The sequence below is a fragment of the Oncorhynchus gorbuscha genome, unplaced genomic scaffold (genome assembly GCF_021184085.1).
Source record: "Oncorhynchus gorbuscha isolate QuinsamMale2020 ecotype Even-year unplaced genomic scaffold, OgorEven_v1.0 Un_scaffold_1585, whole genome shotgun sequence".
In the NCBI taxonomy this organism is placed as follows: Eukaryota; Metazoa; Chordata; class Actinopteri; order Salmoniformes; family Salmonidae; genus Oncorhynchus; species Oncorhynchus gorbuscha.
This window is the reverse complement of record NW_025746320.1, coordinates 45,001-66,469: the sequence shown is the minus strand read 5'-3', so window position 1 is coordinate 66,469 and position 21,469 is coordinate 45,001. Positions and strand designations below refer to the sequence as shown.

Below are 21,469 nucleotides of genomic sequence, written 5' to 3'. Positions count from 1 at the left end.
AAGCATCCGTAAAGGCCTTATGAATATATATAGGTGCTCCTATATCACACCAGGCGCTCCTATATCACGCCAGGCGCTCCTATATCAGGCCAGGCGCTCCTATATCACGCCAGGCGCTCCTATATCAGGCCAGGCGCTCCTGTATCAGGCCAGGCGCTCCTGTATCAGGCCAGGCGCTCCTGTATCAGGCCAGGCGCTCCTGTATCACGCCAGGCGCTCCTGTATCACGCCAGGCGCTCCTGTATCACGCCAGGCGCTCCTGTATCACGCCAGGCGCTCCTGTATCACGCCAGGCGCTCCTGTATCACGCCAGGCGCTCCTGTATCACGCCAGGCGCTCCTGTATCACGCCAGGCGGCGCTGTATCACGCCAGGCGGCGCTGTATCACGCCAGGTGCTCCTATATCACGCCAGGTGCTCCTATATCACGCCAGGTGCTCCTGTATCACGCCAGGTGCTCCTGTATCACGCCAGGTGCTCCTGTATCACGCCAGGGTGCTCCTGTATCACGCCAGGGTGCTCCTATATCACGCCAGGTGCTCCTATATTACACCAGGCGGCGCTGTGTAACGCCAGGCGGTACTATATTCCTAAACTGCGTTGTCTTTTCTTCTTGCAGCCTATGATCCCAACAACAAGCGTCTGCGCCAGATCAAAGACCAGGTGATCAACGACTCCAAGTACAACCCCAAGATCCTGTTCCAGGTTCTCCTAGACACCGCCCAGTTTGAGTTCACCCTCAAAGAGGTGAGTCTGAACCGTATCATATATGTCAAGTTGTAATTACACAATAAAATAAAAAAACACATGTTGGGTCTCTGAATATAAATGGTGAATTCACCATCTGCCCCCCTGATGTATCGGGTCTCTGAATATAAATGGTGAATTCACCATCTGCCCCCCTGATGTATCGGGTCTCTGAATATAAATGGTGAATTCACCATCTGCCCCCCCCCCCCCAGTATATTTTCCCTCCCAGATGTTCAAGAAGATGCTGTCAGAGAAGCAGCTGAAATGGGAGAGTTATCGAGCTGAGGGATCTGAGAGGATGACCGAGCTGGCGGAGGTCTTCTCTGGGGTCAAGCCTCTAACCAGAGTGGAGAAGAATGGTGAGATGGATGATAGCGGAACTAGCATCGAAACACACATAATTACCACAGCTGGTAGTTCGACATTAAAACAAACATAATTACCACAGCTGGTAGTTCGACATTAAAACACACCATAATTACCACAGCTGGTAAGTTCGACATGAAAACACACCATAATTACCACAGCTGGTAGTTCGACATTAAAACACACATAATTACCACAGCTGGTAGTTCGACATGAAAACACACCGTAATTACCACAGCTGGTAGTTCGACATTAAAACACACATAATTACCACAGCTGCTAGTTCGACATGAAAACACACATAATTACCACAGCTGGTAGTTCGACATGAAAACACACCATAATTACCACAGCTGGTAGTTCGACATGAAAACACACCATAATTACCACAGCTGCTAGTTCGACATTAAAACACACGTAATTACCACAGCTGGTAGTTCGACATGAAAACACACATAATTACCACAGCTGGTAGTTCGACATGAAAACACACCATAATTACCACAGCTGGTAGTTCGACATGAAAACACACCATAATTACCACAGCTGGTAGTTCGACATTAAAACACACCATAATTACCACAGCTGGTAGTTCGACATTAAAACACACCATAATTACCACAGCTGGTAGTTCGACATTAAAACACACATAATTACCACAGCTGGTAGTTCGACATGAAAACACACCATAATTACCACAGCTGGTAGTTCGACATTAAAACACACCATAATTACCACAGCTGGTAGTTCGACATTAAAACACACCATAATTACCACAGCTGGTAGTTCGACATTAAAACACACCATAATTACCACAGCTGGTAGTACGACATTAAAACACACCATAATTACCACAGCTGGTAGTTCACAATCTGGACTCCATACTCTTATTGTGACTTCTGGTTGGAGTCAATCACTGAAACTGTTGATATGTGTGAGGTATACTATACACTGACTGGACAAAGCATTAGGAACACCTGCTCTTTCCATGACATACACCGACCAGGTGAATCCAGGTGAAAGATATGATCCCTTATTGATGTCACTTGTTAAATCCACTTCAATCAGTGTAGATGAAGGGGAGGAGACGGGTTAAAGAAGGATTTTTAAGCCTTGATACAATTGAGACATGGATTGTGTATGTGTGCCATTTAGAGGGTGAATGGACAAGACAGAAGATTTAAATGCCTTTGAACGAGGTATGGTAGTAGGTGACAGGTGCCCCGGTTTGTGTCAAGAACTGCAACGCTGCTGGGTTTTTCCAAAATCAACAAGCATTGGAAGCATTGGAGTCAACATGGTCCAATCGGTGGGAAGCATTGGAGTCAACATGGTCCACCACCCAATCGGTGGGAAGCATTGGAGTCAACATGGTCCAATCTGAGGGAAGCATTGGAGTCAACATGGTCCACCACCCAATCTGAGGGAAGCATTGGAGTCAGCATGTTCCAACATCCCATGTGATCGCCTTCGACACCTTGTGGAGTCCTTGGCCCCGGCAAACTGAGGCTGTTCTGAGAGGAAAAGGGGGTGCAACTCAATATTAGGAAGGTGTTCCTAATGTTTTGTGTAGTCAGTGTACATGCTCTTAAAAGCTTGTGGCTCACTGTACCATAGCTATTCCTTTTGCAGACTCACTGTCCCATACGTCTTCCTGTTGCAGGCTCCCTGTACAATACTTATTCCTTTTGATGGCTCACTGTACCATACTTATTCCTGTTGATGGCTCACTGTACCATACTTATTCCTGTTGATGGCTCACTGTACCATACTTATTCCTGTTGATGGCTCACTGTACCATGCCTATTCCTGTTGATGGCTCACTGTACCGTACTTATTCCTGTTGATGACTCACTGTACCGTACTTATTCCTGTTGCAGGCTCACTGTCCCATACTTATTCCTGTTGGTGGCTCACTGTACCATACTTATTCCTGTTGCAGGCTCACTGTACCATACTTATTCCTGTTGCAGGCTCACTGTACCATACTTATTCCTGTTGCAGGCTCACTGTACCATACTTATTCCTGTTGCAGGCTCACTGTCCCATACTTATTCCTGTTGCAGGCTCACTGTCCCATACTTATTCCTGTTGCAGGCTCACTGTCCCATACTTATTCCTGTTGCAGGCTCACTGTCCCATACTTATTCCTGTTGCAGGCTCACTGTCCCATACTTATTCCTGTTGCAGGCTCACTGTCCCATACTTATTCCTGTTGCAGGCTCACTGTCCCATACTTATTCCTGTTGCAGGCTCACTGTCCCATACTTATTCCTGTTGGTGGCTCACTGTACCATACTTATTCCTGTTACAATAGCTGATCTCACTATGCCATACTTCCACTCTAAACGCGCTAGATGTTGATGTGTGTTGTTGACGCGGTTGTTGTTGTGTTGGACAGAGAACCTGCAGGCATGGTTCAGGGAGATCTCGAAGCAGATCGAGTCTCTGAACTACGAGGACTCCACCGCGGCAGGCAGGAAGACCGTTCAGCTGATACAGGCCCTCGTAGAGGTGAGGCTGGGAAATTCACCGCAAACAACAACGACTAGAACGGGAACAAGAGTACAGTTATGTTATCTCTGGGTTACACTCTTAGTGACCGTTACATGGTAACACTCTTAGTGACCGTTACGTGGTAACACTCTTAGTGACCGTTACGTGGTAACACTCTTAGTGACCGTTACATGGTAACACTCTTAGTGACCGTTACGTGGTAACACTCTTACACGGTAACACTCTTAGTGACTGTTACATGGTAACACTCTTAGTGACCGTTACGTGGTAACACTCTTAGTGACCGTTACATGGTAACACTCTTAGTGACCGTTACATGGTAACACTCTTAGTGACCGTTACGTGGTAACACTCTTAGTGACCGTTACGTGGTAACACTCTTAGTGACCGTTACATGGTAACACTCTTAGTGACCGTTACGTGGTAACACTCTTACACGGTAACACTCTTAGTGACTGTTACATGGTAACACTCTTAGTGACCGTTACGTGGTAACACTCTTAGTGACCGTTACGTGGTAACACTCTTAGTGACCGTTACATGGTAACACTCTTACATGGTAACACTCTTAGTGACCGTTACATGGTAACACTCTTAGTGACCGTTACGTGGTAACACTCTCAGTGACCGTTACGTGGTAACACTCTCAGTGACCGTTACATGGTAACACTCTCAGTGACCGTTACATGGTAACACTCTTAGTGACCGTTACATGGTAACACTCTTACACGGTAACACTCTTAGTGACTGTTACATGGTAACACTCTTAGTGACCGTTACGTGGTAACACTCTTAGTGACCGTTACGTGGTAACACTCTTAGTGACCGTTACATGGTAACACTCTTACATGGTAACACTCTTAGTGACCGTTACATGGTAACACTCTTAGTGACCGTTACGTGGTAACACTCTCAGTGACCGTTACGTGGTAACACTCTCAGTGACCGTTACATGGTAACACTCTCAGTGACCGTTACATGGTAACACTCTTAGTGACCGTTACATGGTAACACTCTTAGTGACCGTTACGTGGTAACACTCTTAGTGACCGTTACGTGGTAACACTCTTAGTGACCGTTACGTGGTAACACTCTTAGTGACCGTTACGCGGTAACACTCTTAGTGACCGTTACGCGGTAACACTCTTAGTGACCGTTACGCGGTAACACTCTTAGTGACCGTTACGCGGTAACACTCTTAGTGACCGTTACGCGGTAACACTCTTAGTGACCGTTACGCGGTAACACTCTTAGTGACCGTTACGCGGTAACACTCTTAGTGACCGTTACGCGGTAACACTCTTAGTGACCGTTACGCGGTAACACTCTTAGTGACCGTTACGCGGTAACACTCTTAGTGACCGTTACGCGGTAACACTCTTAGTGACCGTTACGCGGTAACACTCTTAGTGACCGTTACGCGGTAACACTCTTAGTGACCGTTACGCGGTAACACTCTTAGTGACCGTTACGCGGTAACACTCTTAGTGACCGTTACGCGGTAACACTCTTAGTGACCGTTACGCGGTAACACTCTTAGTGACCGTTACGCGGTAACACTCTTAGTGACCGTTACGCGGTAACACTCTTAGTGACCGTTACGCGGTAACACTCTTAGTGACCGTTACGCGGTAACACTCTTAGTGACCGTTACGCGTAACACTCTTAGTGACCGTTACGCGGTAACACTCTTAGTGACCGTTACGCGGTAACACTCTTAGACATTTGTATCCCTTTGATTTGATATACAAGGATGCTGCTTTGTCCAAAAATATGTTGTAACTTTTCAGTGAAAAGCAAAACTTTTCTCATTTTCATTCTACCAGCCGAGTGGATAAGAGACTTGGAAGTGTGGAAACAGGAGACTATATAAACCCTGACTTCCTGTCCTCTCCTTACCTATGAACCCTGATTTCCTGTCCTCTCCTTACCTATGAACCCTGACTTCCTGTCCTCTCCTTACCTGTGCTCAGGTTCAAGAGTTCCACCAGTTGGAGTCCAACCTGCAGGTGTGTCAGTTCCTGGCTGACACCAGGAAGTTCCTTCACCAGATGATCAGGACCATCAACATCAAGGAGGAGGTTCTGATCACCATGCAGATAGTAGGAGACCTGTCCTACGCATGGCAGATCATAGACAGGTAGGGGTTATGAATGGTTCTGATCACCATGCAGATAGTAGGAGACCTGTCCTACGCATGGCAGATCATAGACAGGTAGGGGTTATGAATGGCCCTGATCACCATGCAGATAGTAGGAGACCTGTCCTACGCATGGCAGATCATAGACAGGTAGGGGTTATGAATGGTTCTGATCACCATGCAGATAGTAGGAGACCTGTCCTACGCATGGCAGATCATAGACAGGTAGGGGTTATGAATGGTTCTGATCACCATGCAGATAGTAGGAGACCTGTCCTACGCATGGCAGATCATAGACAGGTAGGGGTTATGAATGGGTTATGAATGGTTCTGATCAACATGCAGATAGTAGGAGACCTGTCCTACGCATGGCAGATCATAGACAGGTAGGGGTTATAAATGGGTTATAAATGGGTTATGAATGGGTTATGAATGGTTCTGATCAACATGCAGATAGTAGGAGACCTGTCCTACGCATGGCAGATCATAGACAGGTAGGGGTTATAAATGGGTTATGAATGGGTTATGAATGGGTTATGAATGGTTCTGATCACCATGCAGATAGTAGGAGACCTGTCCTACGCATGGCAGATCATAGACAGGTAGGGGTTATGAATGGTTCTGATCACCATGCAGATAGTAGGAGACCTGTCCTATGCATGGCAGATCATAGACAGGTAGGGGTTATGAATGGGTTATGAATGGTTCTGATCAACATGCAGATAGTAGGAGACCTGTCCTACGCATGGCAGATCATAGACAGGTAGGGGTTATGAATGGTTCTGGTCACCATGCAGATAGTAGGAGACCTGTCCTACGCATGGCAGATCATAGACAGGTTGGGGTTATGAATGGTTCTGATCACCATGCAGATAGTAGGAGACCTGTCCTACGCATGGCAGATCATAGACAGTTAGGGGTTATGAATGGGTTATGAATGGGTTATGTATGGGTTATGAATGGCCCTGATCACCATGAAATAAGAACCCAGGGAGACTAACCTGGTCAAATAAGAACTCAGGGAGACTAACCTGGTCAAATAAGAACTCAGGGAGACTAACCTGGTCAAATAAGAACTCAGGGAGACTAACCTGGTCAAATAAGAACTCAGGGAGACTAACCTGGTCAAATAAGAACTCAGGGAGACTAACCTGGTCAAATAAGAACTCAGGGAGACTAACCTGGTCAAATAAGAACTCAGGGAGACTAACCTGGTCAAATAAGAACCCAGGGAGACTAACCTGGTCAAATAAGAACCCAGGGAGACTAACCCAGTGAGACTAACCCAGTGAGACTAACCCAGGGAGACTAACCTGGTCAAATAAGAACCCAGTGAGACTAACCTGGTCAAATAAGAACCCAGTCAGACTAACCCAGGGAGACTAACCTGGTAAAATAAGAACCCAGTGAGACTAACCTGGTCAAATAAGAACCCAGTGAGACTAACCCAGGAGACTAACCTGGTCAAATAAGAACCCAGGAGACTAACCTGGTCAAATAAGAACCCAGGGAGACTAACCCAGGAGACTAACCCAGTGAGACTAACCTGGTCAAATAAGAACCCAGTGAGACTAACCCAGGGAGACTAACCTGGTCAAATAAGAACCCAGTGAGACTAACCTGGTCAAATAAGAACCCAGTCAGACTAACCCAGGGAGACTAACCTGGTCAAATAAGAACCCAGTCAGACTAACCCAGGGAGACTAACCTGGTAAAATAAGAACCCAGTGAGACTAACCTGGTCAAATAAGAACCCAGTGAGACTAACCCAGAGAGACTAACCTGGTAAAATAAGAACCCAGTGAGACTAACCTGGTCAAATAAGAACCCAGGGAGACTAACCTGGTCATATAAGAACCCAGTGAGACTAACCCAGAGAGACTAACCTGGTCAAATAAGAACCCAGTCAGACTAACCTGGTTAAATAAGAACCCAGTGAGACTAACCTGGTTAAATAAGAACCCAGTGAGACTAACCTGGTCAAATAAGAACCCAGTGAGACTAACTTGGTCAAATAAGAACCCAGGGAGACTAACCTGGTCAAATAAGAACCCAGGGAGACTAACCTGGTCAAATAAGAACCCAGGGAGACTAACCCAGTGAGACTAACCTGGTCATATAAGAACCCAGTCAGACTAACCCAGGGAGACTAACCTGGTCAAATAAGAACCCAGTGAGACTAACCCAGTGAGACTAACCTGGTCAAATAAGAACCCAGGGAGACTAACCCAGTGAGACTAACCTGGTCAAATAAGAACCCAGGGAGACTAACCTGGTCAAATAAGAACCCAGGGAGACTAACCCAGTGAGACTAACCTGGTCAAATAAGAACCCAGTGAGACTAACCCAGTGAGACTAACCTGGTCAAATAAGAACCCAGGGAGACTAACCCAGTGAGACTAACCCAGTGAGACTAACCCAGTGAGACTAACCTGGTCAAATAAGAACCCAGGGAGACTAACCTGGTCAGATAAGAACCCAGTCAGACTAACCTGGTCAAATAAGAAATATATAAATTAGCCATTTTGAATGTTTTTCTCTGGTTGTTTTCCCAGCTTCACGTCCATCATGCAGGAGAGTATCAGAGTGAACCCATCCATGGTGACCAAACTACGAGCAACCTTCCTAAAGGTCAACCATTCACTACTCGGACACAAACAGTACATTTCGTAGAGTACACAGGTTCATCCTCTAAACAAGGGAAAAGGGTACTTCCTGTTTGAAAACACGCGATCAGTAAAGCGTGTTGTTATTGATCTATGTGTCCAGTTGGCGTCTGCGTTGGACCTGCCTCTGCTGCGTATCAACCAGGCCAACAGTCCAGATCTGCTCAGTGTTTCTCAGTTCTACTCCGGGGAACTGGTGACCTACGTCAGAAAGGTATGATCCCGGGGCACGTAGTCTCTACTCTCTACCCCCAGCCCCCTTGTCTCTACCCCCAGCCCCCTTGTCTCTACCCCCAGCCCCCTAGTCTCTACCCCAGCCCCCTAGTCTCTACTCTCTACCCCCAGCCCCTAGTCTCTACTCTCTACCCCCAGCCCCCAAGTCTCTACCCCTAGTCTCTATCCCCAGCCCCCTAGTCTCTACTCTCTACCCCCAGCCCCCTTGTCTCTACCCCCAGCCCCCTAGTCTCTACTCTCTACCCCCAGCCCCCAAGTCTCTACCCCTAGTCTCTACCCCCAGCCCCCTAGTCTCTACTCTCTACCCCCAGCCCCCAAGTCTCTACCCCTAGTCTCTACCCCCAGCCCCCTAGTCTCTACTCTCTACCCCCAGCCCCCTAGTCTCTACTCTCTACCCCCAGCCCCTAGTCTCTACTCTCTACCCCCAGCCCCCTAGTCTCTACTCTCTGCCCCCTACTCTCTACTCTCTACCCCAGTCCCCTAGTCTCTACTCTCTACCCCCAGCCCCCTAGTCTCTACTCCCAGCCCCATAGTCTCTACTCTCTGCCCCCTAGTCTCTACTCTCTACCCCCAGCCCCCTAGTCTCTACTCTCTAACCCCAGCCTCCTAGTCTCTACTCTCTACCCCCAGCCCCTAATCTCTACTCTCTACCCCCAGCCCCTAGGCTCTACTCTCTACCCCCAGCCCCCTCGTCTCTACTCTCTACCCCCAGCCCCTGGTCTCTACTCCCAGCCCCCTAGTCTATATCCCCAGCCCCCTCGTCTCTACCCACAGCCCCTAGTCTCTATCCCCAGCCCCCTAGTCTCTACTCTCTACCCCCAGCCCCCTAGTCTCTACTCTCTACCCCCAGCCCCTAGTCTCTACTCTCTACCCCCAGCCCCCTAGTCTCTACTCTCTACCCCCAGCCCCCTAGTCTCTACTCTCTACCCCCAGCTCCCTAGTCTCTACTCTCTACCCCTAGTCTCTACTCTCTACCCCCAGTCCCCTAGTCTCTACTCCCTACCCCCAGCCCCCTAGTCTCTACACTCTATCCCAGCCCCCTAGTCTCTACCCCCTACCCCCAGACCTCTAGTCTCTACACTCTACCCCGAGTCCCTGCTATGACCCCTTACTCCCTAACAGATCATCACTGAGAACACGTTGTCTCCTCTACTCTCCACTAGGTGTTACAGATCATCTTGTCTCCTCTACTCTCCACTAGGTGTTACAGATCATCCCTGAGAGCATGTTGTCTCCTCTACTCTCCACTAGATGTTACAGATCATCCCTGAGAGCATGTTGTCTCCTCTACTCTCCACTAGGTGTTACAGATCATCCCTGAGAGCACGTTGTCTCCTCTACTCTCCACTAGGTGTTACAGATCATCTTGTCTCCTCTACTCTCCACTAGGTGTTACAGATCATCCCTAAGAACATGTTGTCTCCTCTACTCTCCACTAGGTGTTACAGATCATCCCTGAGAGCATGTTGTCTCCTCTACTCTCCACTAGGTGTTACAGATCATCCCTGAGAGCATGTTGTCTCCTCTACTCTCCACTAGGTGTTACAGATCATCCCTGAGAGCATGTTGTCTCCTCTACTCTCCACTAGGTGTTACAGATCATCCCTGAGAGCACGTTGTCTCCTCTACTCTCCACTAGGTGTTACAGATCATCTTGTCTCCTCTACTCTCCACTAGGTGTTACAGATCATCTTGTCTCCTCTACTCTCCACTAGGTGTTACAGATCATCCCTGAGAGCACGTTGTCTCCTCTACTCTCCACTAGGTGTTACAGATCATCTTGTCTCCTCTACTCTCCACTAGGTGTTACAGATCATCTTGTCTCCTCTACTCTCCACTAGGTGTTACAGATCATCCCTGAGAGCACGTTGTCTCCTCTACTCTCCACTAGGTGTTACAGATCATCTTGTCTCCTCTACTCTCCACTAGGTGTTACAGATCATCCCTGAGAGCATGTTCACCTCCTTGGCTAAGATCATCAAGCTGCAGATCCATGCCATCATGGAGGTTCCCACCAGACTGGACAAGGACAAGCTGAAGGACTACGCCCAGCTGGGGGCTCGCTACGAGGTCAGAGGTCGTTTTAGAGTCGGCTTATGGTCTCTGTGTGAATCAGTCGGAAGAGCATGGCGCTTGCGATGACAAAGGTTGTGGGTTCGATTCCCGCTGGGGCCTCCCAATAGAAAAATGACCTATACTATAACTAGGACCTATAGTATAGTAGTGACTATATCTAGGACCTATGGTAGTGACTATATCTAGGACCTATGGTAGTGACTATATCTAGGACCTATAGTAGTGACTATAACTAGGACCTATAGTAGTGACTATATCTAGGACCTATAGTAGTGACTATATCTAGGACCTATGGTAGTGACTATATCTAGGACCTATGGTAGTGACTATATCTAGGACCTATGGTAGTGACTATATCTAGGACCTATAGTAGTGACTATAACTAGGACCTATAGTAGTGACTATATCTAGGACCTATGGTAGTGACTATATCTAGGACCTATGGTAGTGACTATATCTAGGACCTATAGTAGTGACTATAACTAGGACCTATAGTAGTGACTATAACTAGGAGCCAGAGTTTCCCTGATGAGGTTGCTGGCCCCTAACTGAGCAGAGGGAGCAGATGCTCACTGAGTCTCCCCAAACCGTTCCTCTCTGGCTCAAAGGAAGTGTTTGTGGGAGGCAGCGTTCTGTGGGAGGCAGCGTTCTGTGGGAGGCAGCGGGTTTTCTACAGCTGAACATCCAGGACTTGTTATTTTGTTCCTGATTTTCACAGGTTGCCAAACTCACCCACGCCATCTCCATCTTTACTGAAGGGATTCTAATGATGAAGACGACGCTGGTTGGAATCATAAAAGTCAGTTTTTAAATGAAAACTGTTTTTTGCAACTGTTGTTTTTAGATATATTGACGGCAGGTAGCCTAGTGGTTAGAGCGTTGGACTAGTAATCGAAAGGTTGGTAGATCGAATGCCCCTGAACAAGGCAGTTAACCCACTGTTCCTAGACCAGTTAACCCACTGTTCCTAGACCAGTTAACCCACTGTTCCTAGACCAGTTAACCCACTGTTCCTAGACCAGTTAACCCACTGTTCCTAGACCAGTTAACCCACTGTTCCTAGACCAGTTAACCCACTGTTCCTAGACCAGTTAACCCACTGTTCCTAGACCAGTTAACCCACTGTTCCTAGACCAGTTAACCCACTGTTCCTAGACCAGTTAACCCACTGTTCCTAGACCAGTTAACCCACTGTTCCTAGACCAGTTAACCCACTGTTCCTAGACCAGTTAACCCACTGTTCCTAGACCAGTTAACCCACTGTTCCTAGACCAGTTAACCCACTGTTCCTAGGTCAGTTAACCCACTGTTCCTAGGTCAGTTAACCCACTGTTCCTAGGTCAGTTAACCCACTGTTCCTAGGTCAGTTAACCCACTGTTCCTAGGTCAGTTAACCCACTGTTCCTAGGTCAGTTAACCCACTGTTCCTAGGTCAGTTAACCCACTGTTCCTAGGTCAGTTAACCCACTGTTCCTAGGTCAGTTAACCCACTGTTCCTAGGTCAGTTAACCCACTGTTCCTAGGTCAGTTAACCCACTGTTCCTAGGTCAGTTAACCCACTGTTCCTAGGTCAGTTAACCCACTGTTCCTAGGTCAGTTAACCCACTGTTCCTAGGTCAGTTAACCCACTGTTCCTAGGTCAGTTAACCCACTGTTCCTAGGCCAGTTAACCCCACTGTTCCTAGGCCAGTTAACCCACTGTTCCCTAGGCCAGTTAACCCACTGTTCCCTAGACCAGTTAACCCACTGTTCCTAGACCAGTTAACCCACTGTTCCTAGACCAGTTAACCCACTGTTCCTAGACCAGTTAACCCACTGTTCCTAGACCAGTTAACCCACTGTTCCTAGACCAGTTAACCCACTGTTCCTAGACCAGTTAACCCACTGTTCCTAGACCAGTTAACCCACTGTTCCTAGACCAGTTAACCCACTGTTCCTAGACCAGTTAACCCACTGTTCCTAGACCAGTTAACCCCACTGTTCCTAGACCAGTTAACCCCACTGTTCCTAGACCAGTTAACCCCACTGTTCCTAGACCAGTTAACCCCACTGTTCCTAGACCAGTTAACCCCACTGTTCCTAGACCAGTTAACCCCACTGTTCCTAGACCAGTTAACCCCACTGTTCCTAGACCAGTTAACCCACTGTTCCTAGACCAGTTAACCCACTGTTCCTAGACCAGTTAACCCACTGTTCCCCGGTAGGCCGTCATTGTAAAATAAGAATTTGTTCTTAACTGACTTGCCCAGTTAAATAAAATAAAAATATATGTTTATATTTGAGAAAATGTGTCTAAAAGCAGAAGTCTTATCTTATTTAAATGTCGTGTCTTCAGGTGGATCCCAAGCAGCTCCTGGAAGATGGTATCAGGAAGGAGTTGGTGAGAAGAGTAGCCTACGCTCTACACAAAGGACTTATCTATAACCCCAAGGCTAAGGTGAGATAGTAGCCTACGCTCTACACAAAGGACTTATCTATAACCCCAAGGCTAAGGTGAGATAGTAGCCTACGCTCTACACAAAGGACTTATCTATAACCCCAAGGCTAAGGTGAGATAGTAGCCTACACAAAGGACTTATCTATAACCCCAAGGCTAAGGTGAGATAGTAGCCTACGCTCTACACAAAGGACTTATCTATAACCCCAAGGCTAAGGTGAGATAGTAGCCTACGCTCTACACAAATGACTTATCTATAACCCCAAGGCTAAGGTGAGATAGTAGCCTACGCTCTACACAAAGGACTTATCTATAACCCCAAGGCTAAGGTGAGATAGTAGCCTACGCTCTACACAAAGGACTTATCTATAACCCCAAGGCTAAGGTGAGATAGTAGCCTACGCTCTACACAAAGGACTTATCTATAACCCCAAGGCTAAGGTGAGATAGTAGCCTACACAAAGGACTTATCTATAACCCCAAGGCTAAGGTGAGATAATAGCCTACGCTCTACACAAAGGACTTATCTATAACCCCAAGGCTAAGGTGAGATAGTAGCCTACGCTCTACACAAATGACTTATCTATAACCCCAAGGCTAAGGTGAGATAGTAGCCTACGCTCTACACAAAGGACTTATCTATAACCCCAAGGCTAAGGTGAGATAGTAGCCTACGCTCTACACAGAGGACTTGTCTATAACCCCAAGGCTAAGGTGAGATAGTAGCCTCGCTCTACACAAAGGACTTATCTATAACCCCAAGGCTAAGGTGAGATAGTAGCCTACGCTCTACACAAAGGACTTATCTATAACCCCAAGGCTAAGGGGAGATAGTAGCCTACGCTCTACACAGAGGACTTGTCTATAACCCCAAGGCTAAGGTGAGATAGTAGCCTACGCTCTACACAAAGGACTTATCTATAACCCCAAGGCTAAGGTGAGATAGTAGCCTACGCTCTACACAAAGGACTTATCTATAACCCCAAGGCTAAGGGGAGATAGTAGCCTACGCTCTACACAAAGGACTTATCTATAACCCCAAGGCTAAGGGGAGATAGTAGCCTACGCTCAGACCAGTGAGTTGATGCTGAAGGAGTGTGACAGAATATTAATGTCATTTCTCATCACCTCGTACAGACCAGTGAGTTGATGCCGAAGCTGAAGGAGATGGCGGCCACCATGGACGGATTCTACCGGTCCTTTGAGTACATCCAGGATTACGTCTCCATCTACGGCCTGAAGATCTGGCAGGAGGAGGTCTCTCGTATCATCAACTACAACGTGGAGCAGGAGTGTAACAGCTTTCTACGCACCAAGGTTTGACCTTTAATATGGTCACATGACCTCTTTCTCACTGGGTCTGGTTGATTCCTTGTATCCTTATATATAGTCACATGACTTCTTTCTCACTGGGTCTGGTTGATTCCTTGTATCCTTATATATATAGTCACATGACCTCTTTCTCACTGGGTCTGGTTGATTCCTTGTATCCTTATATATATAGTCACATGACCTCTTTCTCACGGGGTCTGGTTGATTCCTTGTGTCCTTATATATATATAGTCACATGACCTCTTTCTCACTGGGTCTGGTTGATTCCTTGTATCCCCTTTCTATATATATATAGTCACATGACCTCTTTCTCACTGGGTCTGGTTGATTCCTTGTATCCTTATATATATAGTCACATGACCTCTTTCTCACTGGGTCTGGTTGATTCCTTGTGTCCTTATATATAGTCACATGACCTCTTTCTCACTGGGTCTGGTTGATTCCTTGTATCCCCTTTCTATATATATGGTCACATGACCTCTTTCTCACTGGGTCTGGTTGATTCCTTGTGTCCTTATATATGGTCACATGACCTCTTTCTCACTGGGTCTGGTTGATTCCTTGTGTCCTTATATATAGTCACATGACCTCTTTCTCACTGGGTCTGGTTGATTCCTTGTGTCCTTATATATAGTCACATGACCTCTTTCTCACTGGGTCTGGTTGATTCCTTGTGTCCTTATATATAGTCACATGACCTCTTTCTCACTGGGTCTGGTTGATTCCTTGTATCCCCTTTCTATATATATAGTCACATGACCTCTTTCTCACTGGGTCTGGTTGATTCCTTGTATCCTTATATATATAGTCACATGACCTCTTTCTCACTGGGTCTGGTTGATTCCTTGTATCCTTATATATATAGTCACATGACCTCTTTCTCACTGGGTCTGGTTGATTCCTTGTATCCCCTTTCTATATATATATAGTCACATGACCTCTTTCTCACTGGGTCTGGTTGATTCCTTGTATCCCCTTTCTATATATATGGTCACATGACCTCTTTCTCACTGGGTCTGGTTGATTCCTTGTATCCTTATATATATATATAGTCACATGACCTCTTTCTCACTGGGTCTGGTTGATTCCTTGTATCCTTATATATATAGTCACATGACCTCTTTCTCAGTGGGTCTGGTTGATTCCTTGTATCCTTATATATATATATAGTCACATGACCTCTTTCTCAGTGGGTCTGGTTGATTCCTTGTATCCTTATATATATATATATATATATAGTCACATGACCTCTTTCTCACTGGGTCTGGTTGATTCCTTGTATCCTTATATATATATATATAGTCACATGACCTCTTTCTCACTGGGTCTGGTTGATTCCTTGTATCCTTATATATATAGTCACATGACCTCTTTCTCACTGGGTCTGGTTGATTCCTTGTATCCTTATATATATATAGTCACATGACCTCTTTCTCACTGGGTCTGGTTGATTCCTTGTGTCCCTTTTTTTTTAAATAGTGGGGTAAAAAAAAGTATTTAGTCAGCCACCAATTGTGCAAGTTCTCCCACTTAAAAAGATGAGAGGCCTGTAATTTTCATCATAGGTACTTCAACTATGACAGACACAATGAGAAGAAAACAATCCAGAATATCACATTGTAGAATTTTTAATGAATTTATTTGCAAATTATGGTGGAAAATGAGTAAGAGGCTATATACAGTAGAGGGGCTATATACAGTAGAGGGGCTATATACAGTAGAGGGGCTATATACAGTAGAGGGGCTATATACAGTAGAGGGGCTATATACAGTAGAGGGGCTCTATACAGTAGAGGGGCTCTATACGGTAGAGGGGCTCTATACGGTAGAGGGGCTCTATACGGTAGAGGGGCTCTATACGGTAGAGGGGCTCTATACGGTAGAGGGGCTCTATACGGTAGAGGGGCTCTATACGGTAGAGGGGCTCTATACGGTAGAGGGGCTCTATACGGTAGAGGGGCTCTATACGGTAGAGGGGCTCTATACGGTAGAGGGGCTCTATACGGTAGAGGGGCTCTATACGGTAGAGGGGCTCTATACGGTAGAGGGGCTCTATACGGTAGAGGGGCTCTATACGGTAGAGGGGCTCTATACGGTAGAGGGGCTCTATACGGTAGAGGGGCTGTATAAGGTTAGTTATATCTGCTGGTTGGATTGAAAGCCTACAGGAGAGTAGCTCTCCAGAGACAGGGTTGGGAGAACACCCTGGTTTCAATAATATACGTACTATTTAAACGGCTAATGTTCGCCTCTTTGTGTTTCTTAGATCCAGGATTGGCAGAGTGTCTACCAGTCGACCCATATCCCCATACCCAAGTTCCCCGCGGTCGATGAGTCGGCCACCTTCATCGGACGACTCTGTAGAGAGATCCTCCGCATCACAGACCCCAAGTAGGTATCTCTCTCTCTCCATGTCACCTTGGTGGCATCAGTCTGTTAGCTCGTAGCTACACTACCTACTCATTCAAGGGTATTTTTTTTAAACTGTTTTCTACATTGTAGAATAATAGTGAAGACATCAACACTATGAAATAACACATGGAATCATATACTAACCTGACAAAAAAATGTAATAGCCACGTTTTGCCTTGATGACAGCTTTGAACACTCTTGGCATTCTCTCAACCAGTTTCACCTGGAATGCTTTTCCCAACAGTCATCAAGACAAATGGTGGCTATTTGAAGATTTAATTATGGAAGTTAGCGTTGGTGTTCTTTAATGGCGTAAACATGGTAGAGGAAGTCTGTTTTTTTGGGGGGGGTATACTCTCTTCTCAGTGCTTTTAATATGCCTTCAGGCAAAGCCTTCACCTGTTACCTGTGTTTCCCAGGGCGACGTGTTACATGGACCAGTTGAACACCTGGTACGACCTGAAGACCCACCAGGAGGTGACCAACAACCGTCTGTTCTCTGAGATACAGGACACCCTGGGGACCTTCGGCCTCAACGGGCTGGACAGGCTGCTCTGCTTCATGATGGTCAAGGAACTCCAGGTCACGTGATATTATGTTGTGAAACCCAGCCTATCAACACTACTCTGTTAGGATGCTATGGAATGTACTTCCGCAGTCCTAACAACTATTTAACCTTTTTCATTGAACCAGGTTAACCTTTTTCATTGAACCAGGTTAACCTTTTTCATTGAACCAGGTTAACCTTTTTCATTGAACCAGGTTAACCTTTTCATTGAACCAGGTTAACCTTTTTCATTGAACCAGGTTAACCTTTTTCATTGAACCATGTTAACCTTTTTCATTGAACCAGGTTAACCTTTTTTTAAATTTAACCAGGTTAACCTTTTTTTAAATTTAACCAGGTTAACCTTTTTCATTGAACCAGGTTAACCTTTTTCATTGAACCAGGTTAACCTTTTTCATTGAACCAGGTTAACCTTTTTCATTGAACCAGGTTAACCTTTTTCATTGAACCAGGTTAACCTTTTTCATTGAACCAGGTTAACCTTTTTCATTGAACCAGGTTAACCTTTTTCATTGAACCAGGTTAACCTTTTTCATTGAACCAGGTTAACCTTTTTCATTGAACCAGGTTAACCTTTTTTTAAATTTAACCAGGTTAACCTTTTCATTGAACCAGGTTAACCTTTTTCATTAAACCAGGTTAACCTTTTTCATTGAACCAGGTTAACCTTTTTCATTGAACCAGGTTAACCTTTTCATTGAACCAGGTTAACCTTTTTCATTGAACCAGGTTAACCTTTTTTTAAATTTAACCAGGTTAACCTTTTTTTAAATTTAACCAGGTTAACCTTTTTCATTGAACCAGGTTAACCTTTTTTTTAATTTAACCAGGTTAACCTTTTTCATTGAACCAGGTTAACCTTTTCATTGAACCAGGTTAACCTTTTTCATTGAACCAGGTTAACCTTTTTCATTGAACCAGGTTAACCTTTTTCATTGAACCAGGTTAACCTTTTCATTGAACCAGGTTAACCTTTTTCATTGAACCAGGTTAACCTTTTTCATTGAACCAGGTTAACCTTTTTCATTGAACCAGGTTAACCTTTTTCATTGAACCAGGTTAACCTTTTTCATTGAACCAGGTTAACCTTTTCATTGAACCAGGTTAACCTTTTTCATTGAACCAGGTTAACCTTTTTCATTGAACCAGGTTAACCTTTTTCATTGAACCAGGTTAACCTTTTTCATTGAACCAGGTTAACCTTTTCATTGAACCAGGTTAACCTTTTTCATTGAACCAGGTTAACCTTTTTCATTGAACCAGGTTAACCTTTTTCATTGAACCAGGTTAACCTTTTTCATTGAACCAGGTTAACCTTTTTCATTGAACCAGGTTGTCCCATTTTGACTTCAAACAATCACGATATTGAGGTCAATATCAGTGGGCCGGTATATTTCAATACAGATGCTGTCGTTCGTAGCTTCACTTTTCTGCTCGAGACAACGCCGGTCCTTATCATTCAACAAGCGCATAGTGCAGTGTGACTCGTCTCTCCTGGTTTAGCCTGGGTCCTCTCTAGGTTTATAATCTCCACCCCTCATAGCCTGGTTCCTCTCTAGGTTTATAATCTCCACCCCTCATAGCCTGGTTCCTCTCTAGGTTTATAATCTCCACCCCTCATAGCCTGGTTCCTCTCTAGGTTTATAATCTCCACCCCTCATAGCCTGGTTCCTCTCTAGGTTTATAAACTCCACCCCTCATAGCCTGGTTCCTCTCTAGGTTTATAAACTCCACCCCTCATAGCCTGGTTCCTCTCTAGGTTTATAATCTCCACCCCTCATAGCCTGGTTCCTCTCTAGGTTTATAATCTCCACCCCTCATAGCCTGGTTCCTCTCTAGGTTTATAAACTCCACCCTCATAGCCTGGTTCCTCTCTAGGTTTATAATCTCCACCCTCATAGCCTGGTTCCTCTCTAGGTTTATAATCTCCACCCCTCATAGCCTGGTTCCTCTCTAGGTTTATAATCTCCACCCCTCATAGCCTGGTTCCTCTCTAGGTTTATAATCTCCACCCCTCATAGCCTGGTTCCTCTCTAGGTTTATAATCTCCACCCCTCATAGCCTGGTTCCTCTCTAGGTTTATAATCTCCACCCCTCATAGCCTGGTTCCTCTCTAGGTTTATAATCTCCACCCCTCATAGCCTGGTTCCTCTCTAGGTTTCTTCCTAGGCTCTAGCCTTTCTAGGGAGTTTTTCCTAGCCACCGTGCTTCTACACCTGCATTGCTTGCTGCTTGGGGTTTTAGGCTGGGTTTCTGTACAGCACTTTGAGATATCAGCTGATGTATGAAGGGCTTTATAAATAAATTTGATTTTGAATTTAGAATCCTTCAAGTGGTGCAGTTTGTTAGTTGCTTCCCCTTCAAGGTTCCGTAACACGACAGGGGTTTTTGTTTTGGTTCCATTAGAACTTCCTGTCGGTGTTCCAGAAGACCATCCTGAGAGACAAGGCTATGGTGGATGTCTTTAAAGCCATGCTGAGCTCTGTCAATCCCGTCAAAGGTATTGTGGGTAAGTATCAACAGCTCAGGAAGGATTCTTACCAGGGTTGTGTTCATTAGGTTATACAATGGAAAACATTTTTTTTTTAAACATAAAATGATTATTGAGACAAATCCAGGAAGTCCCTCCCCTGTTTCAGTCATTATGACCAGGGTACATTAGGCTCCCTCCCCTGTTTCAGTCATTATGACCAGGGAACATTAGGCTCCCTCCCCTGTTTCAGTCATTATGACCAGGGAACATTAGGCTCCCTCCCTGTTTCAGTCATTATGACCAGGGAACGTTAGGCTCCCTCCCCTGTTTCAGTCATTATGACCAGGGAACGTTAGGCTCCCTCCCCTGTTTCAGTCATTATGACCAGGGAATGTTAGGCTCCCTCCCCTGTTTCAGTCATTATGACCAGGGAACATTAGGCTCCCTCCCCTGTTTCAGTCATTATGACCAGGGAACATTAGGCTCCCTCCCCTGTTTCAGTCATTATGACCAGGGAACATTAGGCTCCCTCCCCTGTTTCAGTCATTATGACCAGGAACATTAGGCTCCCTCCCCTGTTTCAGTCATTATGACCAGGGAACATTAGGCTCCCTCCCCTGTTTCAGTCATTATGACCAGGGAACATTAGGCTCCCTCCCCTGTTTCAGTCATTATGACCAGGGAACATTAGGCTCCCTCTCCTGTTTCAGTCATTATGACCAGGGAACATTAGGCTCCCACTGAACAGCAGATTATGACCAGGGAACATTAGGCTCCCACTGAACAGGAGATTATGACCAGGGAACATTAGGCTCCCACTGAACAGCAGATTATGACCAGGGAACATTAGGCTCCCACTGAACAGGACCCAGAGATTATGACCAGGGAACATTAGGCTCCCACTGAACAGGAGATTATGACCAGGGAACATTAGGCTCCCACTGAACAGCAGATTATGACCAGGGAACATTAGGCTCCCACTGAACAGCAGATTATGACCAGGGAACATTAGGCTCCCACTGAACAGCAGATTATGACCAGGGAACATTAGGCTCCCACTGAACAGGAGATTATGACCAGGGAACATTAGGCTCCCTCCCCTGTTTCAGTCATTATGACCAGGGAACATTAGCCTCCCACTGAACAGGAGATTATGACCAGGGAACATTAGGCTCCCTCCCCTGTTTCAGTCATTATGACCAGGGAACATTAGGCTCCCTCCCCTGTTTCAGTCATTATGACCAGGGAACATTAGGCTCCCACTGAACAGCAGATTATGACCAGGGAACATTAGCCTCCCACTGAACAGCAGATAATGGCCAGGGAACTTTAGGCTCCCACTGAACAGCAGATTATGACCAGGGAACATTATGCTCTGGATATGACTGTCCAAGGCCATCATCACTCACCGTTGCATTTCCTTGTCTTCTTTCTGTCAGCCAATGCCAGTAAAGGCTATGCCAACGCTGTCGCCAAAACACAGAAGATCTGGGGTCCGT

The 21,469-nt window shown here is 45.9% G+C and overlaps 1 pseudogene; it reads left to right on the top strand.

Moving 5' to 3' along the window:
• Window positions 1–21,469, top strand: part of LOC124023318 — a 46,205-nt pseudogene that overhangs the window by 9,991 nt on the left and 14,745 nt on the right.